The sequence below is a fragment of the Phoenix dactylifera genome, unplaced genomic scaffold (assembly GCF_009389715.1).
Source record: "Phoenix dactylifera cultivar Barhee BC4 unplaced genomic scaffold, palm_55x_up_171113_PBpolish2nd_filt_p 001803F, whole genome shotgun sequence".
Lineage (NCBI taxonomy): Eukaryota > Viridiplantae > Streptophyta > Magnoliopsida > Arecales > Arecaceae > Phoenix > Phoenix dactylifera.
The window spans coordinates 52,108-69,406 of record NW_024069097.1 but is presented as its reverse complement, the minus strand read 5'-3'; the positions used below and the strand labels follow the sequence as shown (position 1 = coordinate 69,406).

Genomic DNA, 17,299 nt, shown 5'->3' with positions numbered 1-17,299 from the left:
GACAGAATGAATCCCACACGGTGATCTGAAACGAGAAAGCATGCAGCTGGTATGGACGTCCGACCATCTTGCCACGTTTCTCTTCCCCACCTCCTTCATCCTTCCGCCTCACGGTACGTCCCCACGCGATCCACTTTTCCTCTCTTCAATCAATCAACGCCCCTTCCTTGCGCCTAAAAGCCAAATTCCTCTCCCCTTTTTTATCTTTCGCTCATTTTTATTTTTTATTTTTTTTTTTTTTATTTTTATCGATCTTAACGGCTGCTCCCGTCCCTCACGGAAGACCTGTCCCCCAATTTAATATCCGCCAATTTAAAGAAATGATTTAATTCGGTTGGGGGATAAGAATTCGGTCGGGCGAGCGACGCGTGTGCGACGCAGCACGTGGTCTCTGACAAGAGCAAGTCACGTGACTGTCCGCAGCCGACACGAGTCCCTCCTCGTTTTAATGGCGGCACATGCCCGAGCGCGTACATCCACGCCGCTCTCCCCACCAATCGAGGTGGCGCGCCGCCCGAACCAACTCGTACACGACACGTCGCCACCAAGTCCGTGTGGCCAGCCGCTTGGGCAACCCATTCGAGAGGTCCGGTCCAGGACCAACGCCAGGACCAGGCCGTTCAAAACCACCGAATTGATCGCACGTGGTGGGTCCCGCGGCCTGCGCGAGGACACCCGTCACCGGACCGCAAGCGGACACTCTAATATTCTTTAGTCGCCCGCAAAAACGCCATCAATGCTTCCTAAACAATGTTTATGCTGCCCGCGGGTGGAATATTCCAAAGACTAGGTTAGATCCTCTCTTAACTTACACGTGGCACCAGCATGGGATCCCCACGTCAAGTGGAGAAGGTTCCGGACCAAGTTCGACGGGCAACCGTCCTTCGAGGCGGGGACTTCTTGGTAAGAAGAAACGGTCCCCACTTAACACCAGCGAATTAGTTAGGCGGCAGACGAGGGCCGGTGGACGAGACCAGTTTGGACGTAGCTCTGGCTCGTTGGATCCGGGATAGGAGGGACAAATGGGTCGGCAGGGAGCCCGGAGGCAGGTTAGTTAGGAAGCCGGCCGCGGAGATCGGAGCACCTGGACCGCAACAGCCGTAACGACGCGAGGAAATGGCATGGGATCCGACACGGGCGGTGGAGGGGTCCCTAATTCCGGTCGGCCCGTTCCACCCACTCGCAATGCCACGTGAGTCACCGTGGGCCCCACCACCCTCCCCTCCCAAACCCACTCAGGTTATGATGGTATATGATACATCGATGACTCGTATTGGATTTGGAGGGTAGCTGAGGAATAAGCAAAAGGAGTGGGAGTCGGGGAGGAGTGGGTGTGCCGTCTACGTGGCAAGATCCCCGGGGTGGGGGGGGGGGGGGGTGGGGGGTGTTGGGACGGTGGCTGCCCGGGTTGGTTGACCGGGGTCGGGGTAAATAGCTGGCGGGTTGGTCAGCCCGACGGTCCGTCTTGGCGTGGAGACGTGGGTTTGATGTTTAAATATATGTGCCACCTCCTCCTCCCCTTGTGACCACCGGGAAAACGCGTGCTTACCCCTGGAGCTACAGAGAGAGAGAGAGAGAGAGAGAGAGGGGCGACCGAAACATTGGTTCAATTCTTGCTCCAGCCTGTAGTTATTTCGTCTCGTCCGGGTTCTGTTCGTTTGATGTAAGAAGGAGGAGAGGGAGAGAATTTAAATTAGAAGAGGAAGAAGGGGAGGGAGAAGGGAGTCTCAAAAAGGCCCGTGATTTCAAGAAGAGGATCAGAAGGGCAAAAGAGATGGAATGGCCGGCATGTTTGGATGAGTTCCTCAGTCGGATGAATACTCCCAGGTCAGTTCCCCTGCTCTCTATACTCTCCTCATGTCTTTTGAGTTTCCGTACCCGTTTCTGGTTTCCTCGTTTCAGAACCATCTCAGTCTTCATGAACCTATTTTCTTAATTCATGTTTCATAGTTCTCTGTTTTCTTAATGTCGTCTTCTCCTTCGGCCCTTGCGTTTCTCGAACTCAATTTTTATTTTGCTCTTTAAACTTTCTCACCGTTCTCCTCTTTGTCCGGTTTCCGCGTTCAGTATTGGAAATCCCAATTCTTTCGCCTAACACCACCCGCTATTTCGTTTATTTTTTCTCTTTCTTTCTTGACTCCTCTCTTGTTTGCGTTCTTGCTTGCAGAGTCGTCATCGACAATGCCGTCTGCCCCAACCGGCGACGCTGGTCAAGGTGGACAGCGCTCGGAAGCACGGAGTGCTCCTGGAGGCGGTCCAGGTCCTCACCGACCCTCGATCTTTCCATCAACAAGGGCTACATATCCCTCCGACGGCCGCTGGTTCATGGACGTCTTCCACGTCACCGACCCCCTCGGCCGCAAGCTCACCGACGACTCCGTCATCTCCTACATCGAGCATTCCCTCACCCCCGGCGGCCGCCCCCCGCTCCGGCGCTGCCGCCCTCGACGGCCTCACCGCTCTCGAGCTGACCGGCACCGACCGCCCTGGCCTCCTATCCGAGGTCTTCGCCGTCCTCGCCGACCTCGGCTGCGGCGTCGTCGAGGCCAAGGTCTGGACCCACAACGGCCGGATCGCCGCGCTCATCTTCATCCGGGACGAGGATTCTGGGGTCCCCGATCGAGGACGCCCACCGGATCCGCCGCGTCGAGGCCCGCCTCCGCCACGTTCTCAAGGGCCACCGCGACGACGTCCGCGGCGCCAAGACCACCACCGTGCCCTCGGCCGTCGCTCACCCACTCCGATCGCCGCCTCCACCAGCTGATGTTCCGCCGACCGCGATTACGAGCGGATCTCCTCGCCGAGGCCGCCTCTTCGTCGTCATCGCAGCCGTCCATTTCAGTCCAGAACTGGCTCGAGCGCGGGTACTCGGATCGTCAACATCCAGTGCCGCGATCCGCCCCAAGCTCCTCTTCGACATCGTGTGTACCCTCACCGACATGGAGTATGTGGTGTTCCACGGCACCATTGACACCGATGGCGATCGAGCCCACGAGGTATTTTTTTTTTTCTGCTTTTTCCCAACTACTTTTGGGCTTCTCCCATTTTCAGGCTAAATTTGGATTTTTCTAGGCGATCTTTTTGATTTTTTTCTTTTGGATTTTTTCTTGAATTTTGGTTAAATTTCGATCTTTTTTGGTGTTTTACAGGAATTTTACATCAGGCATTCAGATGGGAGCCCCATCAGTTCGGGAAGCAGAGCGGCAGCGTGTGATCCAATGCTTGCAAGCTGCCATTGAGCGCAGAGCATCCGAGGTACCTTCCTTCCCGTTTTTGTAATACAACTAGCTTCGATTCCTCCCAAAAGAGACAGCCTATAGGCATCCGATTCTTTAATTGCAGCTAGAATTTGATTTGGTTCCTCGTGTGTGGGTGAATCCCAGGGGTTGAGATTGGAGCTGTGCGCAATGGACCGGCGAGGCCTGCTTGCCGACGTGACCCGGACCTTCCGGGAGAACGGCCTCTCGGTGACGAGAGCCGAGGTCTCGACCAAAGGCCAAATGGCGATTAATGTGTTCTACGTCACCGACGCCGCCGGCCACCCGGCTGACCCCAAGATTATCCACGCCGTGATCGAGAAGATCGGCAGCAAGAGCCTCAAGGTAAATGAGGAGCGTCCGCCGCCGTCGTGCCAGAAGAGGCCGGCCGGCGATGAGCCTGCGGCCGGTGGTGGGGCGGGCTGTTCTACCTGGGGAGCTTCGTGAAGAGGAATCTCTACAACCTGGGCCTCATCAGATCCTGTTCCTAAGAACAGCAACAGAATGTGTACCAATTGGGTGTAGCCAGTATTATACCTTGCTTCCTTTTGGGTTTGCTCTTGTTTGATTTGGTATTTTTGTACATAAGAAGGCAAAAAAAAAGGTCATAAAAGCTAGTAGGGGTATGAGGAAATGGTTGATGGTTGGAATTTAGGGGTCCACTCCATACGTTGTTGTAAAAGAGAAGAAACTTCTAAAGGCTAAAAGAGAGCATATACGCAGAAAAAGCTGGGCAGGGAGATTTATTATTGGGCGTGTTGTTGCTGAAATTGCTGGTGTCCACTTTGGGTCAGTGGGGTCCAAATTGTCTCTCTTTTTTACATTACGCATGTACACGTTTGTACATAAACGAATGAACAATTTTCTTCCTCTCCCTATACCGTGATTTTGGTTTCTAGAATTCTTTCTCCTGGTCGCCAAAACGTGGCTTTACTCGGTCTTTGGAGGAGACCATAGACTGGCTAGATTCTAACCAACCAACGGCTTTCACACCTATTTGGCAGGTGGGAAAGAGACTTGGGAGAAGGGAGAAAGGGACCGGAAGGGATTGTAGTTCCTAGGGGAACAGGATGTGCGATTTCTCCGCCGCCCATTCAGTGGTTTTTTGCTGTTTCTGGCATGTGTGCGGCCCCTTTGCTCATTGATGACGATGATAGTGGGATTAAAATTTGTACTTTTGACTTGGAGAGCTGTGGATGCATTCCACGGAGGCTGCAGCATGACATAAGATTGTTTGGCTGGGCAGAACGGAAAAACAGGACACATTCAGTGCAAAAATTGGCCGTCAACTGAATTATACAATTTGTTTAACTTTTGAGAGTGAACTGCTGACACTTCAAGACTATTATTGATTATATTTCAAAGGAAAATAGTGTGCATCTGAAATGCTTGTAATACTCCTTACCATGTATAAGGGGACAGGGGCTGTACCATGGATCTGAAAGAAGGATTCATCTTCCTTTGCACCATTTGATCGTGCATGGTTGCACCAAGATTTGTGCAAATGGATGAATGAAGGTGTTTGAAGTGCTTGGATATCCATGCAGAGCACGATCCAATGGTCATCATCATGAAAAAATATCAATCATCTTTCGTGCGAAAGATACGTTCCAAACCCTGCATGAAATTTGATGAGAATGCAGTAAGCTTGTTTTTTCAGATAATTGTCTTGTTTGATATACATGACAACTCATGATGTCTTTGATTTTGACTATTAGCCATAAGGTGGCAAGAAGCATGCCAGAAATTTGGATCAGTCTCTTAATTTTCAAATGCATTGATAACTAAAGTCAATTTGGATTGCTGCTGCTTTGGCTGGGTTTGGATTCTTAGCTAGTAGTTTTGACCAGGTTCAGCTGATCGTTGCAAGACATAGATTCTGGACTATGTCAGCTCTAGATATTTCCTTCTGCTGCAAAGTTTTTTCAGATGCAACTACTGGAAACCAACTGATATCAGCTGCGTACTGATATTAGCCAAGCAACATGTTAAATTACCAAGCAATGTTCCACAAATTTCGTATAAACCTCAAATTGTGTTGCATGTAAGAGTCAAAATCCTTCAACTGCCCAGCTCCAAATCCAATTTTACATACTGATAGTAGCCAATCAAAATGCTAAAGATAGACCCATGGAATTTTGAACCTGGGCATGTGTCTACTAAAACTCTGCTTGAATCAAACCTAACTTGATCCGATCATATATCATAGCAGGGTATAGGTTTGATTTTTTGTCAGCCCAATTTAACCTGGACATGATAATTTACCCAGTATATGATATATAGCCTAACTCATATACTGTTCATATTAGTTTATTAACTGCAATTGAGGCTAAATGAAAATTTTGAGGTTATGAAAGGAATTAAGTTTTTCAAATAACAGTTTTTTCTTAAGATCTGAATTTGGACTCCATCAAACCTAGACTTGGATTCCCCTCATACCCAATCCAACACATAATCTAACCAATCCACTCTCTACTGCATCCTTTTAGACCTACACCCTATCTAATTCATTGGTTAGGAAGGATTGGATGAAAATTTTAATTAGAACTCCTAATAGGTTGGGATCTGGATCTACCTTAGGAAGGCATTTGGATCCTACTTGACTTGATGGCACCTGTAGTACCAACCTTCCTACCCTTGTTAGCTACAAAGTCTATTTCCTACTTGTAGATTTCTTAGTACTAAGCAATAAAAGGAGTACTTTTGTTAAGGTACATAAACTCTCAACCCTTGAACACAAATTATTGTGATTTATGCCATTTGGTAGTTCAATTTAATTGATATCAAACTACAATTGAGTAATATTAATGCTAAAGGGAGTTGGATATATCCGCATGAAAACTTTATTTTGTCGAGAGTTGTCATCGTTAGTAGGAATTTGTATGAATGCATGAGAGGATGGTTAATTGTTGACTTGTCAATTCAGCTACTTCCTAAGAAACTAAACTTGGGCTGATTAAGTTGCTAGCGTGCTAGATTGAGCTGATGAATCTATGAATTTGGTTAAATCAAGAGATAGGACTTGTCATACCATACTAAGAGAAATTTCATAATTTCTAGTAAAAGAATGAAAGAAATAAGGAGAGTAATAACTCATAGGTAAGTGAAACAAACCAATGAGATTGAATCACAAAGATATTCGGGTATAAGCCATGAGGGTTAAAAGAATTCATCATGACAATAGAGAGTAAGTTGAGTTCTTTACCTATAGGTATGACTTGAGCTGCTTCCTTGATAATAAAATAGTATCCACTGCCAACTTCAGAAGTTACTCGAAATCACACATGGGAATGTTGGTTGGTCCACTGAATCTATGGCAAGCAAGTTGAACCTCCAATTTGTTGAAATCTCGATATTTATGTGGAAATAGGTCAAATGTTCGCCTCTAGGCCTACTCGATGCCTATATAATAGTGGATTGAACCTTCGCACTTATGGAAGAACTGGAGATACACCACCAATGATTAAAAGATTTGAAGATCCTTTTACCATCAAGAAAACTGAATATGGATCATAGAAATCGTTAGACCAAATACTTTGTTGAAATATAATAACTACGCCTTAAGTCATTACCTGGTTATTATGCATCGCATGCAATTTTAGTAGTGGATTTAGTTTCCAAGTTTTATGATTATGTCGTTTATATTAGCTTTTGTTATTGAATTGTACTCCAAATCTCATTTTTATTCAATTAAAAATCGACTTGTACCCATATCTAGGATATGTTCAATACTCAATTCGTATCTGTATTCAACTAAAACAAAAATGGCCCTACCAGTTCAATATTAGTTAAAATCTAAAAAAATATTCATCTATATACAGTGGTCATCCTAAAGCTTTTCCTTTTGAAATTGTTTTGAAGCATGTGATGGCCCGGTCATGGCGCAGTCCACTTGATCGACTCCACCTAGATACTGGCCCAACCACTAGACCCGTGTGTGCGTCACACGCGATGAACATCATCAGACTCTTGATGGTAGTCTACTTTTCCAACGAAGTCGTGACTCCTAGTAGAAATAGGAGACTTAGGGCCACTAGAACCCTAGGTCACCTCTATAAATAGGACCTCATCACCTCTATGGCCCTCCATCGGTGATCATTGTGCTTCCTCTTTTTTCTCTCTCTTTCTTTCTTTGAACTCACCGTTCTTTAGCATTGTGCCCATCAAAGATCGAGGCCGCAGAATGCAGTCGGAACCAAGGTTTGGCAGATTCGCCTTGTGAAGTTTGAAGGTCTAATATGGAAGAGGTAAGTAATCTTATACTTCTTACTAGTTTCCATATTTGTAAGCAAATTTTGTACTCCTTACTAGTTTTTCAAACTTATAAGTAATCCTGACACTCCTTATTAGATTTTAAATTTTCACATATTTTTCATAATTATGACTTATATGAAAATACAAAAATAATATTAAATATTAATGATATCATATTTTCTTAAAATTAAGGATGAGCATATGACATTACGAAAATCATGATTTGTTAAGAAAGATTGGTTCTATGAATGTTGTAATGCTAATGACTTTTTTATGAATTATGAAAATTACAAAATTAATATTCTTGCAATGAAAAAATAATTTTATGATTGTTCTACTGTTAAAAGTTTAATTATGGACTACAAATTCTTTATAGCCTTTTAGCAATTTATTCATGTATGATTCAAGAGAATATGATTTAAAAAAATATGACCTTAAAAAATTATTTTAATAACTAAGGCAAAAGGCTCTTAGATAAGTATGTGTGGCTCTAAAAGATAGGTAGATCGGCATCTGAAGCAGTTTCATATGATTCTACTAGCGGATAATAGCAGCTAGCATATGAATCTGCCAATGGGTAATAGTAGTTGGCATACAACACTGCCAACAAGTAATAGTAGTTGGCATACAACCTTATCAATGAGCAATAGTAGTTGGTATTTTATCGATTACGATCCCATCATAAGTATAATAGTGCCTTTAGCATTCAATTAGAGAGAATTATTAAGATTTGTGACCTTATAAAGTTACATGATTTATGATTTTATTTATGCACTAGGAACCATATCTATATCATTTGCATGATTTATGCATATGCAAGAGCAAGATTGATTTATGTTGATACTGTTATTGTGAAATGTTCTATTTTTTAATGATAGTTTATATTCTCTAAATAATTTATAGATGCATGTAAAAACTTATGCTTTTTTTTCCAGTAGGATAGTAAATATTTATTTACTGAGCTGTATAGCTTGCATCACTTCATTTTTCTTTTTTCTTTCCAGACAAATAAGGTTACTAGAAATGAAGGATGGTCCAAGCTTTAAGTTCACACTAACAAGCTTGGCGATTGGTTTACAAGAACTTTAGTATTTTTAATGGACTATGAATTTGTAGTTTATGACTTTTTGAATTTTGAGATTATGGGTTTTGGGTATTTAAATTTGAATTTAAGCGCCTTGAACCCACTCTTATTTATTTATTTATTTAATGGATGATGGATTTGGATCATTTTGTTATATTTTTATTTGAGGTGGATTTGTATACAAATTATGACTGTTGGTTTCATGATATCGTGGGCAGTACCTATCGATGGCATGGCCATGTTATTTTTCGGATTTGAGCTGTGACATTTTATGGTATCAGAGCAATAGGTTTGATCATAAGTAGAGCTTAAAAGTTTAGTGATGGGTAGAATTTAAACTTAAGTTTATGATTCGTAAAGTTAGATATAGGATGAGTATAGAAGAGTTTGTTTAGATCAGAGTTGCATATCGAAAGTATGGTGGAGTATCAGATGAAAGACTACCCCGATTTGTAAGAATTAAGATACATTAAGTTTTGAGGATGAAACTCTTTTAGGAGGGGGGAGAATGTGATGGCCCAATCACAATCTAGTCCACTTGTCTGACTCAACCTAGCTGTTAGTTCAATCACTAGAGCCGTACATGGATCGCATGCGATGAGCAGCAGCAGACTCCTAATGGAAGTCTACTTTCCCATTTGAAGCCGGTGACTCCTATAGAAATAGGAGACCTAGGGTTGCTAGAGCCCTCCTAGGAATGCTAGAATCCTAGGTTACCTCTATAATTAGGACCCCCTCCAATCTATGTCCCTCCACCGGCGATCATCATGCCTTCTTCTCTCTTCTTTCTCCCTATTTTTTCCTCTTTCTTCCTTCAAACTCACCATTCTCTAGCATTGTGCCCATCAAAAATTGAGATTGGAGAACGCCTCCAGAACTAAGGTTTAGCAAATTTGCCTAGTGAAGTTTGAATGTCTAAAGTGAAAGAGATAAGTAAATCTTATACTCCTCACTAGTTTTTTGAACTTGTAAGTAAACTTTATACTGCTTAGTAGTTTTTAAACTTGTAAGTAATCCTGACACATCTTATTAGTTTTCAAATTTTCACATATTTCTATGCTTGTAAGTTATATGAAAATACAAAAATAATATTAAATGTTGATGATATTATGTTTTTTAAAATTAAGAATCAAGCATATGATATTACGAAAATCATAATTTGTTAAGAAAGATTGGTTTCATGAATATCCTAATGCTAATGACTTCTTTATGATTTATGGACTCTAAACTACGAAAGTTTATATATTTGTTATGAAAAAATAATTTCATGATTGTTTAACTATTAAAGGTTTAATTATGGACTAAGAACTCTTTATAGCCTTTTAGCAATTTATTCTTGTATGATTCAAAAAAATCTGATTTAAGAAAATATGGATTAAGAAAAATTATTTTAAGAACTAAAGCAAAAGGCTCTTAAATAGCTATATGCGGCTCCTAAAAGTGGGGTAAAACGACATCCGAAGCTAGTTTCATATGATCCTGCTAGTGGATAATAGTTGTTGGCATACGATCCTTCTAGTGGGTAATAGCAGTTGTCATATGATCTTGCCAGCGGATAATAGTAGTTGGCATACGACCTTGCCAACGGATAATAGTAGTTTGCATACGATCATACCAGCAGATAATAATAGTTGGCATTCGACCATGCTAACAGATAATAGTTGTTGTCGAACAACCCTACCAACGAATAATAGTAGTTGGTATTTTGTCGATGACGACCCTATCACGGATATAATAGTGACCCTGATATTTAGTATGAGAGAATATTAAAAAGTATGATGTGGCAAAATAAAAAATAATTTATGACTTTATAAAGTTAGTATGGTTTATGATTTTATTTATGCACTAGGAATCATATCTATGTAATTTGCATGATTTATGCATATGGAAGAGTTTGATTGATTTATAATTATACTTTTATTATGAAATGTTCTATTTTCTAACGATAGTTATCTTCTCTAAATAATTCATTGTTGCATGTAAAAACTTGTATTTGATCCAATAAAGTAGTAAAAGGTTTACTTACTGAGTTATGTAACTCATATCTTTCTATTTTTTTTTCTCTTATGAATAGGGTTACTAATGTGGTGGCAGCAGGAGGCTGTCAGATTTTTGACACCTCGGTTCCTAGGGCAGAGCTGCAGATGGTCTGGATGGGTATGTGTTACGCGCGGCGAGTGCTTCAGATGAGTTCAATCCTACTGGAGGAGATTCGGCCACTGTGATTAGCTGGGTCTGAAAGGGATCAAGCAGCTATGGGGGAGTTTACCCCCTGCTTCGCGACATTTGGGATATGGTGAGGGAGAGTGTCACATTCCAGGCCATGCATGTATATCGTGAGGCCAACGGGGCGGCCGACTGAGTGGCGGCATATGTTGCGAGCCACTCAGGAGGTACCCTATGGTCTGGGGAGAGAGAGCTGTCCGGAGCACTTCGGGACCTTTTGTTTTCTGACTCTACTGGGTGTATTCGTATCCGTGATGTATGAAATGCCCGTTTCAGCAAAAAAGAAAAGAAAAAGGGTTACTAGGAATAAAGGATGATCTAGACTTAGAGTTCATGCTAGTAAGCTTGACGATTTTTTTATAAAAATTTTATTATTTTTAATTTACTATAAATTTATAGTTGATTTTCTAAATTTTGAGTTTATAAATTTTGAGTGTTTAAATTTGGATCTAGTCGCTTTGAATCCACTTTTATTTATTTATTTAATAGACAATGAATTTAAATTATTTTATTATATTTTATTTAATATGAATTTGTACATAAATTATAATTGTTGATTTTATGTTATTATGATTGGTATCCAATGACGGCATGATCACATTACGTTTCGAATTTCGGACGAGAGAGAGCAGCTTTGATTTTATGTTTATTTGACACACCGCCTTTTCCACGTCCATGCTGTCTCCGAATCCGTACGGACTGCATCAGTGCGTTCACCTACCGTGTTTGCCGAGCATTCTCTTTGTTCCCACGCCAGCACCAAGATTTTTAGCTGCCGACATCTTTCAAATGGTTAAATATATGGATCCTTCCTTCTCGAAGGATACTGTGATCAGAGAGAGAATAAATTTATAGCAAATGATGACTTGGGAAGAGGTCTGAGTGGGAAAGACTCTTGGAGTTGTTTGAATATTTCCACTTTCAAGGGCGAGAAAAGTTTGAATTTTCTATAGCCTTTATTTTGTGGCTGTAAGATGAGCAGCGCACATCATAACTAATAATCTTCTAATTCCTTCAATTCCCTCCCTATATTCTTGACTTGGAATCTAATTTTGGATTTGATTCTTAACTAGTGCATCATCAAAAATTCGAAACTGGATAATTGTAAGACAGCAGGAGTTACCTCCCTTTCTTTCAATATAGTTTTGAAATACCTACAAGTTGCAGGAAAAATAGGCGGACATGCATCTCACATATATTCTCATTGATCAATGAAGCTAGTTGGATGTCACTGCCGAACAAATTCGAAATCTTATTCTCGTGCCCACCTTAAACACACAGTATTGTCATGCAACTACCATGCAGCTTCAGGGAAACAAGTTCAGCAATTCTATTAAAAAGAAGCTCTAGAGGGGATAAAATGAGAATAGGATGCCCATGTGGTGGTGTTGGAGGTAAAGCAATTGAGCATGTGACAAGTCTAGGTGTTGTGGAACAACCTAGGACAGGGAGGACCATCAGAAATTTGAATCTCAATCTAGGCACTAATCTACATTAGGAATCGGTGTCTTAAACGTAATGTCTAACTTATTATTGACATGATGTGGGATGGTTCTTTGATTCGATATGGGACTAAACATATACCCGCACGAGTCCTCACTTACTCCCTCCATTTAAGCTCTGACGTCCTTGTCAGGCTAAGAGTTTAAATCCATTCAAATCTAATCATAAACACCAAGATCGGTCTATGGTCAGCCTCAATAAATCCATATTGCGTATTATTTGGGTTTCTTGATTCTCTATAAGTATCCAAAATCTATCTAGCGAATAACAGATGTAGGACTAAACATACGTCCGCACGGATCCTCACAAAGACAGAAGGAAGAAGAGGAGTGGAGGGAGCGCTTTCTTCTTTTTTTTCTTAAGTTGACGGGGTTAAAATGGTCTCGTAGTGAAAAATGAATCGACATGGTGCATCGCTGAGGTGATACACTAGGTAAAGGGCACAATTGCACCTTGAGAGGCAAGAAATGTTTGTGACAGCGTGGAAAGGCAAGAACATCGATCAAAGGAGAAGGATGACCATAGATCACGTGACAATGATGTTGTGATGTGGCATGCTTCATGGCAAGTTTAGTGCTGGAGAACGTGATATTTACCAAAGTTTTAAGTAATGATACTATATAGCCATTACAACGATCAATATTTATATGATATATAATTATGGATAAAAATAATGACCGCTGCAAAGCATGAATATTAATTATTATTTTTTACTTAAAGTTTTTTTAAATAAAATAACAGTTTTGAATTTTTTGTATTAAATTTTCTCTCAAAAGTGATTGTATGGTTAAAAATATTTTTATCCATTAAAAAATGAATTAAAAATAACATCATTAATTTCACGTTATTGTCTATTATTTGATGTTATTATAATAATTGATGAAATAGTAGTTATTTTAATATTAAACATTTGAAATGCTAGTTTTTGAGTCAAATAATACTTGTTATAGCTGTTATAACAATATAATTATGTAGTATTTAAAGCATTGCTTTTTGTCCTCTTGGCACATCAAAATAAGACGAAAATGCAAAATTAATACGAAATCAGTTATCAAATTGTCCAAAAGGAATGGATTCACCGGGCCGGAGGCATAAGATCAAGTTTGTCTATGTTGGGGTGGTTTAAATTTATATTTTTAGCATGGTCCAAAACGGTAGCCCTATTTGTCTTCTACTAAACGTCAGTCAAGCTTCTAATTAGTATAAACTAGCATATGACATGGCCCGTGCAAAATGGTAGAGAGCTCGGCCATTGAAGACTTTCATGCATGATAGAAAGCTTTCAGTTTTGTGTTTATTTTCCTTTTTTCAAAGTATTGGGTTGGAGTCCATCCCCTTGTGACAAGGTTGTGAGCGGAAAGCATATAAGTCTACACGCAGCTGGGTCATTTCTTATTTAGAGCATCACAAGGGGCATCAAAACCCTGAAGGCATTTCTATTATGTATAAAGATGCTTAACACTAAATATAGTATTCTAATGATTTAACTCTCTCTCTCTCTCTCTCTCTCTCTCTCACACACACACACACACCCACACACACCTCTGGGTTAGGTGTTTATGTTTCACGCAAAAGAAGCATTCTTCCTCCACACGTATCCCCCATTTATCTACTAATTATTTTAAGATTTGTGCAAGCAGATGGATAGAAAATTTTGAAACATTTTGAGTTCTATGCGGTATGTGATCCAGCGGTGGATTTGCATAAAGAAAAGTGAACCATTCTTTTGTGCGAAAGATACAATCCGATCTCTCCCATATAGACACACATAAACGAATGACACTCATTTTCTATGGGCCATGCAAATTACTCAAGGAATGAGGTTGCATCTTGCGCGCAAAAGAAGGATTCGCCTTTTTTTGCACGGACTTACTATTGGGTCATGCTTTGAGATATGTGCCGATGATGAATGAGGGAGTTCGAAGGGCTTTAAGATGATATGATATTTGGTGATCCAAAGGTAGACTCATGCACCTTCTTTTGATGAAAGGTACAATCCCATTGTTGGCCCGATACTATGGTACTATGGCAGTGGAAGCTCCAACAATGTCACTATATCATTATTGGCCAATATATGGGCTACAGTAGTCATTATTTACATAAACCTAGATAAATTGACATTATTAGATTTAAAATAATAAAAAATGTTATTCCTTCCTACATTTAGTATCTGAATTTAAAACAAGGGTCGTATTGATTTGATACAGGGGATTTAGGTGGAATTAACAACAGATATTATTTCATATGAAGTGAACCCCATCCAATGGCACATGTATAATTAGTCTTACAACTACTTTAAAAAATTTTAGTTCATTTAAAAATTATTCAAAAGTTATCAAAATTCTATTGAGATCACAGAATATAATGATGATAGGATTTGAACCCAACCTCTAATATCAACAACTAGAAACATTACTAGCTTGGCAACCTAGCACCCTCTATACCTGATTCGATTAGAAAGAAGGAAGAATATTTTCAGTTTGCTCAACGTGAGTCTCTTAAAAAAAATAGAAAAAAATAAAAAATTTGTAAAAGTAAGGTTTAAGTCTTTTTTTCTTTCATTGATCCATTAATGATGCAATTGATGATCATAAAAGTGAGTTACATAGCCCCTATTAATAATAGCAGTAAGATTCTCTCTTGCACAATTCGGATTGGATTCCTCTCATATTTCAAATAGAACTAGTTTTCCAAAAATAAGTATTACTAGTCAAAATAAATACAAATTAAAATCCTATATGATTTTGACTTTTACATCAACTTCACCTTATGTTGCTCTGCCTAATTCTTTTCAAATTAGGAGATACTCCCGGTCAAAGTCATTCCCGAAAGAAAAAAAAAGGACTTGACTAGCTTATTTCAGAATCCAAATGATGGAATTTCAGCCAATTTTAATCCTCTATGGTTAGCGCTACATCATAGATCTCGAAAAGTTATCCGATTTGAAAAGAAGATCATTTCAATCTAGCATCAACTTACCAAATTATAGTCTTTGCAAGTTTAGCATACAATTCAACTTCTCCATATGGTGAATCTCGCTTCTGAACCTTATCCAGTCCTATCTATAGCGGCTAAAATAGTCTACATTGAGTCTGGTGATCCTCCTAGATTGGAGCTCCCCTTGTTTAGGGGATTTAGCTCATGCTAAATCAGAAATGAAGTTGGAAAAACGCTTGTTACCTCACCTCATAGCTAAACTCTATAGCTTTACTTGGAGATGGTTTCTGGCTTTGCTTTTCTTTGTTAGATAGAAAATCTTAGTCTCGAGACATAGAAGATAGCTTCAATACAAAAGTTTGCTAGTACTTGTGTTGAAAGCATCACCAATCAAGATATGATTAAAATGAAGTAGGCAAGTTTCTCCGCTAGTTATATGAGGCGTCCCTTTATCTCATCATTCATCAAGATAGAACTAGTATCCATACTTATCTTTATCCTTTGATGTATTTAAGCATGGATAGCTCTTCTCCCATCTGTTTGTATTGCTTATTCTTTGGACTACAAACTAAGACTCCCATAGATATAGAGCACCAAAGCTCTGATTCTAACTTAATCATAAACTAATGATTATAAAATTGAGATACATAAATATGACTAATAGAAATAAACATAAAAAAACTAAGGTAGATCTCGACTCCTATATCAACTTTACCTTCCGTCGTTCTGCCAACTTCTTCTCGTATTGGAACATGCACTCGGTCAAAGTATTTCCTAAAAATAAAATTTTTGGGTTGACTGGTCTATTTCGGGATCCAAATAATGGTATTTCAGCCCGCTTTAACTCCTAGAAAGTTGGCGCTACATCATATATTTCAAAAAGTTATCCAATTTGGAAAAAAAAAGATCACTTCAATTGAGTATCATATGACCAAATTATAGCTTTCAGAAGTTTGGCTTAATAATTTGGCTTCTCAATGTGGTGGATCTCACTCCTACATCTTGTTTAGCTCTACCTATAATAACTAAAGTAGTTCGCATCAAGTCTAGTAATCTTTCTCGGTCAATATAGTAAATTATTTCCTAAAACATCATTAATCATAAAACTTTATGAACAAGCTCATAAACTAAGGAGATGATCCAACATGAATCGCGCCATGCATGTATTTTTGCTGGTGCTGCTTACATGACTAATCATGTATGGCCACATCATTGCATACGACTGCACATGTGAGAGCCGATGCATATGTATAAAACTAGTGGTATTAGTCTTAATTTGAGTTACTTATTAGCCATATTGAGGCCTGCAAAATGTGTAGAAGTTAGTCTCACAGCATATGATGATTTCAAAGGAACTGATCTCTCTTATCTCTAATCCTTAGATTGCAAAACCTGATAGCTTCTGCCTTCCAAATTCCCTAATGAGATATTGGAAAAGTTACTCTTCCAAGGTAAACCTAATTTACTGGTCATACTAATGGTGAGAATTAAGCTCTCTTGAAAATTATCCATTTTGAACCAAAACTATTTTATGGCTGGGTCACTACGAAAAAAATTTATCTTTTCTGACGCTTTTTAAAGCCTATACTGATGTATCATATAGGTGAGGGTGGAAAAAATTTTGCCGACACTTTTGAATTGCGTCGTTAGAGGGTGGTTTTGAGCGACACTTGAAAGCATCGGCTTTTAACTGCTTATTTTTTTAATTAGCAACGCTTTAAAACGTCGTTTTAATTATTTTTTTAAAAAACTTATTTAAAAAGAATTTTTCCTTTTAAAGGTTAGAGATCATCCTCCCAGTCTCCATTCAAACTTTTGATAACTACTAATAATTTTCCATTCTTGCTTTTTTAGTCCTCTGCAACAAGAATATTATGTTAGAAGTATGCCCTAGAAGCCAATTTGGCTGATGCATTATTTTATTCTGGAACATAAATTTGTACTTGACCTAATTAAGTTGGGCATTCATTTCATTCATGTTCTTATATGTCCATGAATCGTCCAAGGAATTAATAAGATGATGCATATTCTCAGAGTT

At 39.7% G+C, this 17,299-nt stretch overlaps 1 pseudogene; it reads left to right on the top strand.

The window, feature by feature from the left end:
• Positions 1–1,744: 1,744 nt before the first annotated feature.
• On the top strand, positions 1,745–3,859 carry LOC120109100 (annotated as a pseudogene).
• The last annotated feature ends 13,440 nt before the right edge of the window (positions 3,860–17,299 follow it).